At 35.6% G+C, this 15878-nt stretch overlaps 1 protein-coding gene and 1 long non-coding RNA gene across 3 annotated transcripts in view; both read left to right on the top strand.

Moving 5' to 3' along the window:
• Positions 1–15878, top strand: part of CNTN5 (contactin 5) — a 1210258-nt gene that overhangs the window by 1109792 nt on the left and 84588 nt on the right. The gene's annotated exons all lie outside the window — the stretch shown is intronic.
• Positions 1296–10850, top strand: LOC110262222. The gene is made up of 2 exons (XR_002346986.1): positions 1296–5875; positions 6002–10850. It is a non-coding gene; the product is annotated as an uncharacterized LOC110262222 (long non-coding RNA).

The following is a 15878-nucleotide window of genomic DNA, read 5'->3' on the forward strand; positions in this document are numbered from 1 at the left end:
GCCAGCCCAGCATAGCTATTAAGTTATGTATAAATCCATAGAAACAAAAAGGATTTTAGTAAGGGGGGGGATAGGTTATAGCAAAGCTATCTAAGTCTGTTTTCTCCTCTATAATATTAGCATATTATAAAGCCTCCTCAGGGGTTTCACCAGCTTTTTACCCAAAAAGATCTTTTTTTTTTTTTGTCTTTTTGGTGTCACACCCGGGGTCACATATGGAGGTTCCCAGGCTAGGGGTCCAATCGGAGCGGTAGCCTACACCACAGTGACAGCAGTGTGAGATCCAGCCATGTCTGAGACCTTCACCACAGCTCAGAGCAACACCGGATCCTTAACCCACTGAGGGAGGCCTGGGATCGAACCTGTGTCCTCATGGATACTAGTCAGGTTCCTTAACCTCTGAGCCATGAAGGGAACTCCACAAAAGATCTTTTTTAAAAATTATTCTACCTCAAGAACCTTATGTTTTGAAATATTTTATTTATTGTGTTCAAGTAATCTTTAATTCATATTTCTACTTTAATTTTCACCAAAATCGTTTATCATGAGGTAGTCTGTATTACCAAACTAGGTGATTTAGTCTATATTACCAAACTAGGTGATTTAAACTCCAGCCAACAGCAAAAGAGACTTTACATTTTAGCTAGTTGTGAAGGGCTATATTTTGATTTGTTTTGTTTTTAAATAGTGGAAAATAATCTAAAGATACCAGTTATTACCTGATGGAAACCATTTTGGATCCCTCAATTAAATTCTCTCCGATTTCTCCAAGCTATAATTTTTAGTGATTCTCACCAGCAGGGGAGGAAAATTTGAGAATTTTCTCCCTTTTGCCATTAGAAAGATGCAAGCACATACTATTACTTTTCCAAATACAAAAGCAAACTTAAGCTCAGTGAAAACCTTCAATGTACTTCTAATACATGCAGATTTGATAATTAAGTAGTATGAATGTGTTCTGCCTTTATATCTCTCAAAGCACTACCCTTGTGAACCATGTAGATTCCAAACTGATATAAATGTTTATCTTTAGCATCTGACCATTTCTGAACATTTCAAGCTTTAAAATGCACAAGTCTTGGAGTTCCTGTCGTGGCGCAGTGGAAGCGAATGCAACTAGGAACTATCAGGTTATGGGTTCAATCCCTGGCCTTGCTTAGAGGGTTAAGGATCTGGTGTTGCTGTGAGCTGTGGTGTAGGTTGCAGACACAGCTCAGATCCTGTATTGCTGTGGCTGTGGCATAGGCTGGCAGCTGTAGCTCCGATTGGACCCCTAGCCTGGGAACCTCCATATGCTGTGAGTGTGGCCCTAAAAAGCAAAAAACAAATAAAAAGCCAAAGTGTTTAGCACAATTATCTTTGGAAGATAGAGTTTGCATAGTTTCTCTTCTCCACCATTGATCCAGTATGAAATGACATGTTTGGGTAGCACATGCCTTCATGTGATGAAGTAATGTTTTGGATTCCAAAGAGTCTCTAGTGAAAAAGAAAAAAGTCATAAATCACAAAAAGCAAAGCTGGGTTTGATGATTGGCTGGTATTTGAGTATCAAAAGGACAATTACAAATATTTTCAGTGTAAGTTTATGTTAATATTAATAGTAAACAAATTTGCACATAATTTATGTTTTAAGGCAGGATAGAAATTATTCAGTTAATATATTTGCTTTTCCAATATTAAAAAAAAATCTTAAGATAGAGATAAAAATTCCTTACCTAGAAGAAAATCTAATATCATTCATGTAATGTCTTATTGGAATATGCTGCATCATTGTGGAAATTTTTAGGTCACTACTACTGCTGGTATTAGATAGAACTTTTTAAATAATTTATACCAATCACTTGCTTTTCTAGCTTAGACATTTTACCTTAACTAGTTTGACTGACACCTATAAAATTTCTTTTAGTCACAATAACACTTGCATTTCTTTCCCCATACTTTTCATATTATTGTTTACTAACCTGTGAACTTCTTTAGCAACTGACTAAAAGTACCATTTTTGGTCACTTGTGCATTTGGATTTTCTGTACCACATTTAGTTTGGTTCACTGAAGTGAGAGTTAACTGCAGTGACTTGACTGACTAAAATGATTGAAACAATTATATATAAACAAAGAAATGAGTTGTCATTACTTACAGACAACAAATTGCTGAAGACTGAATTTCTTATAATATTCAGTCAACAAATATTGAGTACCTGCTGGAAGACAAGTTGTTTTTTAGGCATTGATATTTCAGTCAATTGACTTAGACTTTCTGGGGAGCATCTTGCTATTTTGAAACAAGTGCTCTGCCTTCACTCTTCCATTTTAATGAAAATCTAATTGACTGAGTTTTACCTTGTACCTATTTCTGAGTCAGAAATTGTAAGGTGATCACATTTCAGTATGCATTTTGTTCCACAGACCTAACCTGTTTTTCCTATACTTCCATCCTGTTATAAAAATGACATTTACCTATTTATTCACATTTATGAAAACTTGTTGAAATAAGTTCTTGGTAAGTAGGATTATGTTTTAAATGCCCATTTTATACATTCTTTAGTGGGTACCTACCATAAGCCAGGACAGTTCTAGTGTGCAAGAGGGAGAAGTGGTGAAATGGGATTGAGTATAAGTGCCTTCTTATAACATGGGAAAGAACTTAACTTCTATGCTACGGTATAGATATCTATCAGCTGGCCAAAGTGGGAAAGGGAAGTGATTAGATATGCACTTTAAGAGGCTCATTCTGAAAGCTGCAGAGGATGCTTTAGATGAAAGTAAGACCAAATGGGAGATCATAGCAGTAATTCTGACAAAAGATAAGATAGGCCTGAAAAAGGGCAATGATAATTGCAATGGAAAGCAACACACATATCCGAAAGAAAGGAGGGAGACAGAATCTACAGAACTTTGCGTCTCACTGGCTATGAAAAATGAGAAAGAGGAGTCAAGAATGAGTGCCAGCTGTAATGCTTAATTGAGTGGTCAATGGGAAAGAGGCCGTACATTCTGGTTAGATTAAGACTATTCCAAGTTGTATTTGGAGTGCCAGAGTAATTATTAATGAAGCCCCTTCTCTCAAAATTGTCCTGGTTTAGATGATAAATTATGTGGCCATCCTAATGAAGAATGATCCTGTTTTCTATGCAATCTGAAAGATAAGGAGATGAGTGAATTAGGGTAAAGGAAGAGCATTTAAAATAAGGCTCTCCATAGGGAAATAGCCAGTAAGCAAATGAACTTATAGCTGTGGAACTCAGGAGAAAAATGCTTGAGTTGAGATATAGATTTGAGCATGATTAGATGGAAATGAAATTGCAAAGACAGAATGTGAAGAATGAGAAAGGGAAGAAGCTCAAGATAGAAACTTCAGAAACACTAATGTTGAGGAGAAAGGAGATGGGGAAATAGCTATCCAAACACACAGCAACTAAGAGGAAAGTCCAGGAAACGAAATCATAAGGACAAGAAAAGAGAATTTCAGGAAGGAGAAAATAGGCAACAGTGCCAAATTCAAGTAAAACAAGAAAAAAGAAATACCACTGGTTTGAACAATTTGAAACAGTGATGACCTAGGCAAAGACAAATTCCCTGGAATGATCGGTGTAGTAATCAAATCACAGGAGGTGAAAAGAGGCAAGCAATAATGTGTGAAAGGCAGTGCAGTATCATCAGGAAAACACAGGCTTTGAAGTGAGACAGAGTGTTGCTCATCCCCACAAGCCCTTACTAGTTGTGTGACTTTGGGCAGGTTGCTTAACTTTACCCTCGCTCACTCTTCACTCATTTATTCAGTACTTACTTATTAAACATTTATAGAGCACATATCAAATCCTAGGAATCAGCTAACCATGAACAATTTATGTCTCCAACATGAAGGCACACATCTTTTTACAATATAATATAGATAGTGCTATTACAGATGTGTAAATAGCACATTTTGCTTTCTAATTGCAAGCTCCATTAATAATGATAAAAACATCTAGCACTTGGTTAAGTTCTTCCTATATGCCAGGCATTGTACGAAAGGCTCTCTATGAATTATTTCCCTTTATTCATTTAGAATGTCATATAAAACAATATGAGAGGAATACTATTTTAGTTCCAGTTTGCACATGAGGAAGCTAAGGCTCAGAGAGGTTTAGGACTTGTCAAATGTCACCCTAATAATTGGAAAAATCATAAGCAGAGTCCAGGGAGACTGACTTCAAAGTAAGCATTTTAAATTACTATACTGCCTTCCATCATCAATTGCCAGACCGTTTTCATGTTATTCATCACTGTATCCCCTGGACATACTTAGTTTCCTGACATATTGTTCTTGAAAACTATTAATAAATATTTGTGAAAGGAAGGAGGGAAGGGCAGGGAAGAGGAAGGAAGGGAAGAAGAGAAGAAGGGAGGTTGGAAGGATAAAAAAGAAATAGGGAAAGGAAGAGAGAAAGAGAAAAAGACAAAAAGAAAAGAGTTCTATGAGAAACAAGGGAATGGAAGAAGCAGCTCTGACTAGGATTCACAGAATTTTTATCAAGGAGATGATATACGGGCTGTATTAAAGAAATGTAGTCATTTGCTAAGCTAAGAAAGAGAACAGAAGATACTCCTTCAGCTTGGGCAAACAACACCTTTTCATTCTCATCCACCTCTAGGGATAGGCCTCATATTCTCTAAGACTCTAAAGTACCTAATCTTTTATTTCATGACCCGGAGACTCAATATTATTGATCACTGCTACCTATCTTATACCTTGGCCTAAATAAACACTAACTTTACTGACAAGTCTGAACTTCTGACCCTCAGTCATATAAATATAATGGCTTGCTAATCATAAAAAATATCAATTCTGTAGTTCCCATCGTGGCACAATGGTTGACGAATCTGACTAGGAACCATGAGGTTGCAGGTTTGATCCCTGGCCTTGCTCAGTGGGTTAAGGATCCCGAGTTGCCATGAGCTGTGGTATAGGTTGCAGATGCGGCTCGGATCCTGCGTTGCTGTGGATCTGGCGTAGGCTGGCAGCTGCAGCTCCAATTAGACCCCTAGCTGGGAACCTCCATATGCCATGGGAGAGGCCCTAGAAAAGGCAAAAAGACAAAAAAAAAAAAAAAAATCAAATTCTAATGACTGTTTTCTCAGGAAATCTTGTGGGGCTTCTTATCCAAACACTCAAGTTTTGATAGAAAGAAAGACATCGATTCTGGACCAAATTCCCCCAGGAATATTAAGCATCAATAAGTAATAGACCTCTTTCTACATGATATCTCCTCATTCTCTCATTTTAAACATTCTTCCAATTGCCCAAATTATGAGGCAAGAACAAAACTCCCAATTAATTTTAAAATGTGCCTGACCTTCTCTACAATTGCCACTGTTACCTTTCAAACCTTGATAGTCATTGTTTCTCATCTGCTTAAGGGTGAATTATACCATGAGTCATGAAAACAAAGCAACACAAAACCAAAAAAAAGGTCTTTGATGTTCAGAAGAGTATCCTCAAACTCACCAATATTACTTAGGTAAAATATCTGAAGTACATTTTATCTGTTTATTTGTTTGAATTGTTTGGAAATAGCATCCTTCTTATTCATTTTTCGTTTACTTTGTATAGACACAATCTAAACCAACCCACTAGTCCTTTCTAAAATATGACCTTCTTATGTTCCTGAATATATTCTGTTTTCTGTGACTGTTACCTGGCTTGTTTTAAGCATGTCTTTTAAGTACTGGGCAGTAATTTGTTTTCTTGGGAAGCCTAGGAGATACAGTCTTGCAGGGCATATGCATACCATGTGGTTCTTTTTTGACAACCCAAATGTGGACCCCAGGTAAAAGTTCTGCTGAATGTCAAGCCAGCGACTGGTCACATCTCCAAGGAAGATAATAGAAAATTGGTAAGTTTACTTCAGTCTGTATTCCAAAACCTTGTTTTATTTCAACCTATCTTCCAAACTATTCAATTTTAAATTATTTTCTTGATTTTTTTTTTTTTTTTTTTGGTAAAACATTACAACATATAGCCTGGGCCTGATTTCTGAACGATTCTTCATTAAACAACACAAAATCCATGCAGATTGGACAGAGAGAAGGCTAACATGGATTAGAAGAAATTTTTGCTAGCTTTTACTACAGATTGTATTTTGTCCTCCCAAACTCTGAGCAAAGGTAATGTCTCCGTTTCCCTACTCTTTATTTTGGAATTACAAAGGCAATTAGTTCTCTAATGAGTTAGAGCAAGCGAGGTGAAAGAGTAGGGGAAAACACTGAACACCAGATGATGTCTGCTAATGCCAAGAAATAAATAAGTGACTCGTTCTTGGTAAAAAAAAATCTTTCAGGTGGATGTTTCTTTTTATCTTTTAAAACTAAAGTGTGTAAAATGTATGGTTTAGTATGTATGGAGAAAATCTATTTCAATATATTATGTGGTAAAGATTAGTGGTCATGAGCACATGAGTCTCTATGTTACTGACTGAGTCTATCAGTAAATTTTACCTCTGGAATTTGTGGATCATTGCTGAGATACCTAAAAACTGAGAAAGAAGGGGAAAAAATAGCTCCTACCTTTATAAAAATAGTTCATTAAAATAGAGAATAACCTGTGCAAAATTCAAAGTGGGCAGGTATTGAAATGCTGAGATATAAAAGCGATGACTGGAAAGTTAATTATTGTTGTGAGGAAATAAAATTGCACAAATTCAAGATGTGCAAAAAGATCCTCTCTATGTGTGGTGCATTTGGAAAAGCAAGGTCTTTTGAGTAAATGGAACAGTGAGTACTAGGCCTAGTTTATAGCAGGTGCTCGGTTAGTTGAATCTCAAGCCCAGTTACTCAAGTTGTTTAAAATGGCTGGGATAGAAGCCACTTTACCCAGCCTACACAATGTAGCATCATAAAAATAACCCAGGCCAGGATTTGAGTCTCACTCTGACACAAGCTGGATACCCTAGGCAAGTCATTTTACCTCTTGTGGAGCCTCCATTTGTGAAATGGAGATATAACATCTAATTTACAGATTTAATAGGAAAATTAAATGAGATTTCAAATGGTAGAATGCTTCTCAGTAAATGCTAGATATTGTTGTTAGTATTCTTAACTAGGGTAAGTATTTCCATTTCCATTTTCCTAACTTTTAATATTAAGGAGATGAATCATTGCTCTTTAGAGTATTGTAAACAGGAAATGGCCTACATTTATCCAACAGGTGATCTTATGTGATTATCCATGGACTGAAATGTCCAATAATTTTATAATTGCTATGTCCATCTTATTCAATTACCATTTGTAATATATTCTGAAGGTGATTGAGAGCATTTTGGCTGCCTCTCCCTCCTTAGGATCAAATCAGCCTGTTGATAATCTTAGTATAATGCCTGTTTTGCAGGTTTGCTGTCACTAGTATAAGCTGTGAGACACCATTAGGGCCATCTCAGTGCAGTTAACTGAATCAATGAAAGCTTGCCTCACTTTTAGAAGTGGGTTGTTTATATTAATGTGTACTTATTTGCATTGAAGATTCCACCATGACGGCCTCCATCCTTGAACAAGTTGCAATAGCTCTCTCAGTGTACAAGAGAATTTTCCCCAGGTGAAATATACATTGAAGGGCTTAGAATACAGTTACACAAAGTCACCAAGAGTATAAGATTCAGTTTAAAAAAAATTAAGTACACAAACTATATTTTATTCTAGAAAAGATGTGTAGATATAATAAAGAGGTCGTAGTTCTAAGAGTACTGCTTTCATATCAGTGACAAATATTATCTGCACATCTAATAGACAGATTATATGCTTTATGTTAGCTTGGTAACATAAAATGAGTCCCAAATATATGATATAAAATTGATTTAAATTCACAGTGTTCAATATTTTTAAAACATAAATATGCCTTCCATGAATGTGTACATGGGACTTTGCCATACCTTTAGTTTACTTGGCAATGAAGCATGCAAAAATTAAAATAAAGAGTAAAATATAAATAGCCTTTATAAACACCATCAAAGACTCTAAAGAATTTGGAAATACTTATGAAACAAATGCTTAGATTTTTTTCTTGTCTTTTTGCCTTTTCTAGGGCCGCTCCCGTGGTATATGGAGGTTCCCAAGCTAGGGGTCCAATCAGAGCTACAGCTGCCAGCCTACTCCAGCGCCATAGCAATGTGGGATCTGAGCCACGTCTGCAACCTACACTACAGCTCACAGCAACGTCAGATCCTTAACCCACTGAGCAAGGCCAGGGATCAAACCCACAACCTCATGGTTCCTAGTCAGATTCGGTAACCACTGAGCCACAACAGGAACTCACAAATGCTTAGATTTAAAAAAAAAAAAAAAAAAAATTGAAAAAAAAACCAGTATGAATAGTTTTCAATTCCTCTGGAATTATGTCTTAGATTTTAAAACATTCTAGATCAAAAGTACAAACTTTCAAGCAAAGGGTTTTTTTCTGTAAACCACCTAAGCTAATCATCTATACCAAAGTATAAGCTTTTTCATTTGTCAGCATTCTGATTTGGTTAATTTTAGCATACATTAATCACAGTAAACTATGGTATAAAACAAGTCTGTTTGAATTATATGTTTTGTTCAGAGGTTTTTGGTTCATATAATTATTTCTTTTGTGCCAACTCAAGAAATAGAACTCTTATTAGTACATTTCATTTGAAATACCTAATCACTCTTTCAAAGACATTTTATCACTTGATCTCTATGTATCAGTAAATTAAAGCTCACATATTTGTCTCACAACCTCAGCTCACAGAATGTTAAGTCAAACTAATAAGAAGCATCGATCATACCCACTGAATAAGACAGTCTGCATTACAAACACTCTCCTGTAATTCATCCATTATATGGAACATCTGTTACAAATTACCCAAGCTCCAGGACTGCTCTATTTAAGTGCTTCTGCAAAAGCCCACTGTCTCCATTTCTCCAAATGAGTTAGATGGTGGCATAGGGATTGTACTAAGTTCACTGTGACCATATGACGGCAGTCTTTTGCAATCTGTGCTGAGCTCTAATGGTACACTGCATAGTGATAAATATCTACTTATAGTTGTAGAGCAAAAATACTCAGAGTATAAGCCAGCAGCCATCAAGAAACCACTAAGACAATCCTTTCTCCATTATGTTTCAGCCATTGTCAGCAAGTTAAGCGCTTAGGAAGTAATACTTATTCTGAAGTCCTTAAGAGACTGTTGATTTGCTCAGTTAGTTAAATATGGAATTAATGACCCTATATACATGTTTGTCAAGTTTTGTTCACTTCCATGACTGTGAAACATGTCCCAAGTCCCAAACAGATATCTTGAAAGGAAATCTAACTACAGTCAATTATCTGTATCTGCAAGTTTGGCATACACAGATTCAACCAACAGTGGATCAAAAATATTTGGATAAAAAATTTCCAGAAAATTCCAAAAAGCAAAACTTGAATTTGTCCTGCAGGTAATTATTTATATAGCATTTATGTTGTATTTACAAGTATTTGCATAGAGTTTACATTGTATGACATACTAAAATTAATTTAGAGAAGGATTGTGTAGATTATATGCAAATACTCTGCCTTTTATATGTAAAGCACTTAAGTAACCCTGGATTTTGGTATCTGAGGGAGTCCCGAAACCAATCCTTGGTGGATACTGGAGAACAACTGTAAGTGTGAACAAATGCAGGTTTATATTTCAGAAAAAAACACGTTAAAGAAAGTCTCCTACTTATGGTCTTGTCCACAGTATTGTCAAAGATACACCTGACTTTAAAAGAATGACTTTATAAATGTGTTGGCCCAATGTTGTCTTTGGAAATAATAACTCCAAATTTGCTTCATAGTGTATTTGGGAAAATAAGTCACAGGGATATCTATAAATTATTCATAAATAAATAGTGAAACCGAACAAATGTAAAAATCTATACACTTGTACATTATTTTTTGGTCTTAATTTGCATTGCAGTTATAATGAGTCATATACAACAAACCCAATATTGGATTTATAGAAAGCTTTGCAGAAGCATGGTACCTTGCATATTTTAGCACCCCATATGCTATTTTTCCTACAGGCGTTCTTCCACTCATCTGTTCTTAGAATTTATGTAATACTAGCTTACTAAATTAATTTCAGGATAGCGTCTGGGTTGCTTGAAGTTTTAAATAAACAAGTTGGTTATTTTTAATTATTCTTGTCAGTTTGCAAATTAGACCCTCAAATATCTATTTTCCATTTCAGAAAGATCACCTTCGATGGATGGAGAGTATTGCTTATATGTTGGAATATATATATTGTTTACAATTTCAACTCATGTAAAACTACATTAAATATTTTTGCCTGCCTAATTACCTGGAATTGTTGGCTAATTTACCTTTCACCTGAAGTCTGTGATAATTAAACAAGAAATGTTTGTATTGTTCTAAAAAGGAATACAAGAATTCTTTAAATAAACATTTTGAATGTAGTGATGCTAGAGTCTCACATTGGTAATTTAATGCTTTAGCCAAAAATGGCACAAGTCATTTTAGCTCCCATCACAGGGAGTTGAAATTCCAATGACAACCACATGTTCACAAATTATACTAACCAGAATAAATGTCATGAAATTTCAATTTTATAAGACTGATATGGGGAAGAGGTAGTATATTTTTAGTTTTTGCTTACAACGAAAGTAGAAAAAGTCATCATATACTAAGATTGCAAGAGACATATATGCAAACATCCTCAGAGGATCCAAAGACTACTGTCAGTGAAACTAAACTGACAGTTTCTACTAAGCAATACCACTACAATAAAAGAAGTTGAAAGAGTGATTTACTGAGTCATCACTATCTACAGTTGTTATCAAAACTTCATTGCAAAAAAAAAAAAATACCCATACATTTTTAATAAATTAAAGAGATCTCCCCCGTATACACACAAAACTTTGTACATTCTCTAAGGACTTCCATCAAACTTTCCCTCTATGATTTTTAAGGGCTTCTTTTCTTCAGCTTTTCTGGTATGTAATCCCAAGACTTTCCATACACTCAGAATAAAAACCAAATTCCTTACTGTTATCCTCACATCCCTGCATTATCTAGCTCCTACTGATCTCTGCATTATCACTCTTCTCTAACCTCTTTTTCACTTTGCTTCAACCACCCCAGATTTCTTTCTGTTCCACAAATATGCCAAACTCATAACACCTAGGGATTTTTTTTTTTATTGATGTTCTCTGCCTGTTGATAAACTCTTGTAAATAATATTTATGTGACTGGTTAGCTCCTTCTTATCATTTATTTCTCAACTCCTGTTTAAGGTTTTCTGCCTCTCCTCCACTCAATTTTCACCTGTCTTTATTTTCTTCACTGCATTTATTATTATTTGAAATTATCTCATTCTTTTGTTCATTGATTGTCTTCTCCTCCCTACAAAGTACAATATATAAGGGCAAATACAGTCTTTATCCTGCCCACTGCCTAATCCCCTGAGTCTAGCACATAGTAGATATTTCTTCAATATTGTTGAGCAAAGTATTAAATGTATGAATGAATGAATATGTAGTCTTTTTCCACAAAGAGAGTAATTACATTTTTTTAAATTACATAAACAAGGAAGAATGTTTGTATATGGAGTAATAACTGAGTAAAGAATAAATCATAATAATTGAACATTAAATATATTGTCATGTCATACAACATGTCAATAAGCATAAAAACAAACCAAGCAAAATGGAAAGAAAATCTATTTGGGAATGGTGTGATGGGAAAAGATTTTTAGAAGTTTCTGACAGCTGCAATCACAAAACAGTTATTTGAAGTTTGGTGTTCCCATCTCTGTAAGCTTCTCAGCATTTTTTTTCCAATAACTTCTACCATTCACTTCACCCAATCCTTTGAGGCACACACACACTCTTTCTCATAGAAAATGTTAATCTAAATATTGAAAACCAAATGCAAATGGCAAAGAATGATTCATATGCTGAATTGTGGCAACATGGAGTACAGACATACCTCGGAGACACTGTGAATTTGGTTCCAGACCATAACAATTATGGAAATATTGCAATAGAAAGAGTCTCACAAACATTTTCGTTTCTCAGTGTATATAAAAATTGTGCTTGCACAGAAAATGCTTTTGATAAAATTCAACATCCATTTATGATAAAAACTTTCCAGAAAGTGGGCATAGAAAGAAATTACCTCAATGTAACAGAGGCCATATATGACAAACTTCACAGCTAAAATCATACTCAACAGTGAAAAGCCAAAAGCATTTCCTCTAAGATTAGGAACAGGACAAGGATGTCCACTCTCACCATTTTTATTTTAACATAGTTTTGAAGTCCTAGCCACAGCTTTCAGAGAAGAAAAATAAAATAAAAGGAATCCAAATTGGAAATGAAATGAAACTGTCACTGTTTGCAGATGACATGATACTGCACTCAGAAAATCCTAAAGATGCTACCCAAAAGCTGCTAGAGCTCATCCATGATTTTGGTAAATTTGCAAGAAACAAAATTAACACAGAATTCCGTTGCATTTCTATACACTAACAATGAAAGATAAAAAAGGGAAATTAAGAAAACAACCCTAATTAACATCACATCAAAAAGAATAAACCTAGGAATAAACCTACCTAACAGGGCAAAAGACCTGTATTCCAGAAACTATAAGATCCTGATGAAAGAAATCAAAGAAATCATAAACAGATGGAAAGATATATTGTGTTCCTGAATTAGAAAACTCAGTACTGTCAAATGACTATACTACCCAAGGCAATCTACGGATTCAGCACAATCTCTATAAAATTACCAATGGCATTTTTCAAGGAACTGAACTAATAATTCTAACATATGTATGGGAACAAAAAGATATTGGATAGCCAAAGTAATCTTCAGAAAGAAAAACACAGCTGATGGAATCAGGCTGCTTAACTTCAGATTATACTACCAAAGTATAGTCATCAAAACTGTATGGGACTGGCACAAAAACAGAAATTTAGGTCAGTGGAACATCCTAGAAAGCCCAGAAATAAACCCATGTGCCTATGATCAATTAATATACAATAAAGGAGGCAAGAACATACATTAGAGAAAAGACATCCTATTCAATAAATGGCGCTAGGAAAACTGGGCAGCTACATGTAAAAGAATGAAATTATAACTCTCTTTAACACCATACACAAAAACAAACTTAAATTGGATTAAATACCTGAACATAATACCAGTACTACAAATCTCTTAGAAGAAAACATAGGCAGAACACTCTTTGACATAAATCACAGCAATATCTTTCTTGATTTTTCTCTTAGAGTAATGAAAATAAAAACAAAAATAGCCAAATGGGACCTAATTAAATTTAAACACTTTTGCATATCAAAGAAACCATAAACTAAAAGACAGCCTACAGAATGGAGGAAAATATTTGCAAACAATGCAACTGACAAGGGATTAATCTCCAAAATATACAAACAGCTCATATAGCTCAACAAAAAGACAAACGTCTCGAATTCCCATTGTGGCTCAGTGGAAGTGAATCCCATTAGTATCCATGAGGACTGGGGGTTGATCCCTGGCCTCTCTCAGTGGGCTAAGGATCTAGTGTTGCTGTGAACTATGGTGTAGGTCACAGACATGGCTTGGATCCCACATTGTTGTGGATGTGGCATAGCTTGGCAGCTGTAGCTCGCATTTGACATCTAGCCTGGGAACTTCCATATGCCAAGGGTACAGCCCAAAGAAAGAAAGAAAGAAATAGAGCAGAAGACCTAAATAGACACTTCTCCGGAGAAGACATACAGATAGCCAGCAGACACATGAAAAGATGCTCAGCATCACTAATTATTAGAGAAATACAAATCAAAAATACCATAAAGTATATCACCTCATGCCAATCAGAATGGCCATCAGCAAACTGTCTACAAATAATAAATGCTGAGGAGGATGTGGAAGAAAAGGAAACCTTTTCCTTTTTAGTGTAGACACTCTTTGTGGGAGTGTAAATTGGTACAGCCACTTTGGAGAACAGTATAGTGGTTCATTGGAAAACTAAAAATAGAACTACTACATGGTCCTGCAACCCCACTCCTGGGTATCTATCAGAAGAAAGCCATAATTTGAAAAGATACATGCACCTTAATGTTCATAGTAGCACTTTTTACAATAACCAAGACATGGAAGCAACCTGAATATTTGTCAGTAGATGAACGGATAAAGAAGATGGATAAAATGGAATACTACTCAACCATAATAAAGAATGAAATAATGCTATATGGAGCAACATAAATGGAACTAGAGATTATCATACTAAGTGAAGTGATTAAGACAGAAAAAACAAATGTATATTGCTTATATGTGAAATCTTAAAGAAAAGATACAAATGAACTTATTTACAAATCAGAGATAGACTCAGAGACATAGAAAACAAACTTTTGGTTACCAAAGTGGAGAAGGGATAAATTAGGTGTATGAGATTAACATATATACACTACTAAATATAAGATAATCAACAAGGACCTACTGTATATCACAGGGAACTATACTCAATATCTTATAATCTATAGTGGAAAAGTATATAAAAAGGGTATATATATGTGTATCTATAACAGAATCACTCTTCTATACACTTTAAATTGACACAACATTGTAAATCAACTACATTTCAATTTTTTTAAAGTTATGCTTATAATATTAAGTGTGTAAGTTTGAAGAAAAATGTGCATACCTTAATTAAAAAATGCTTTATTGCGGAGTTCCTGTCGTGGCGCAGTGGTTAACGAATCCGACTAGGAACCATGAGGTCGCGGGTTCGGTCCCTGCCCTTGCTCAGTGGGTTAACGATCCGGCGTTGCCGTGAGCTGTGGTGTAGGTTGCAGACACGGCTCGGATCCTGCGTTGCTGTGGCTCTGGCATAGGCCGGTGGCTACAGCTCCGATTCAACCCCTAGCCTGGGAACCTCCATATGCCGCGGAAGCAGCCCAAGAGATAGCAACAACAACAACAAGAAAAGACCAAAAAGAAAAAAAAAAAATGCTTTATTGCTAAAGGATGCTAACCATCATCTGAACCTTCAGTGAGTCTTAGCAGTGTTATCAAAAATTACAGATCCCCATAACAAACATAATAACAGTTCTGAAGTTTGAAAGAGTGCAAGAACTAACAGAATATGACACAGAAACAAAAAGTGAGCAAATGTTTTTGGAAAAATGATGCTGACAGACTTGTAAGATTCAGAGTTGCCACAAACTTTCAATTTGTAAAACATACAATATCTGTGATGTAAAATAAAACGAGGTTTAACTGTATATGAGCAGGAGATTAAATGGTAGTGCTAAAGAAAAAGATTATGTCTCCAATGAGATTGTATGTCAAGAGCGGATTTTTTTTTTTTTTTCTGTCTTTAGGGCCACACCGTGGCATATGGAGGTTCCCAGGCTAGGGATCAAATCTGAACTGTAGCCACCAGCCTACACCACAGCCACAGCAAACCAGATCCGAGCTATATCTATGACCTACTACACCACAGCTCACAATAACGCCAGATCCTTCCAACTGAGCGAGGCCAGGGATGGAACCTGAGTCCTCATGGATACTAGTAAGATTCATTTCTACTAAGCCACAATGGGAACTCCAAGAGCAGATATTTTCAACTATTAATTGATATATCAGCCTACTAAGGGCCAGGATCTTGTTATCTCATCCTATTTGCAGTTGTAGGGCCCTAACTTGTCTCCTGGATGCTCCGCTATCTGTATTTTGATCTATAACTCGGGACATGAAACCTCTGACAACTGCTTTAAACTACTGCAATAGGAGCTCCCACATTTATTCTCTTCCTCTGAGTTTCACATGGATTCAACTTGTTTGATCACCAGCTTTGCCTAATTCAATTCCTATCTGAAATCCATGACTTCCTTGAAAATT

Source organism: Sus scrofa, chromosome 9 (genome assembly GCF_000003025.6).
Source record: "Sus scrofa isolate TJ Tabasco breed Duroc chromosome 9, Sscrofa11.1, whole genome shotgun sequence".
Taxonomy (NCBI): Eukaryota; Metazoa; Chordata; class Mammalia; order Artiodactyla; family Suidae; genus Sus; species Sus scrofa.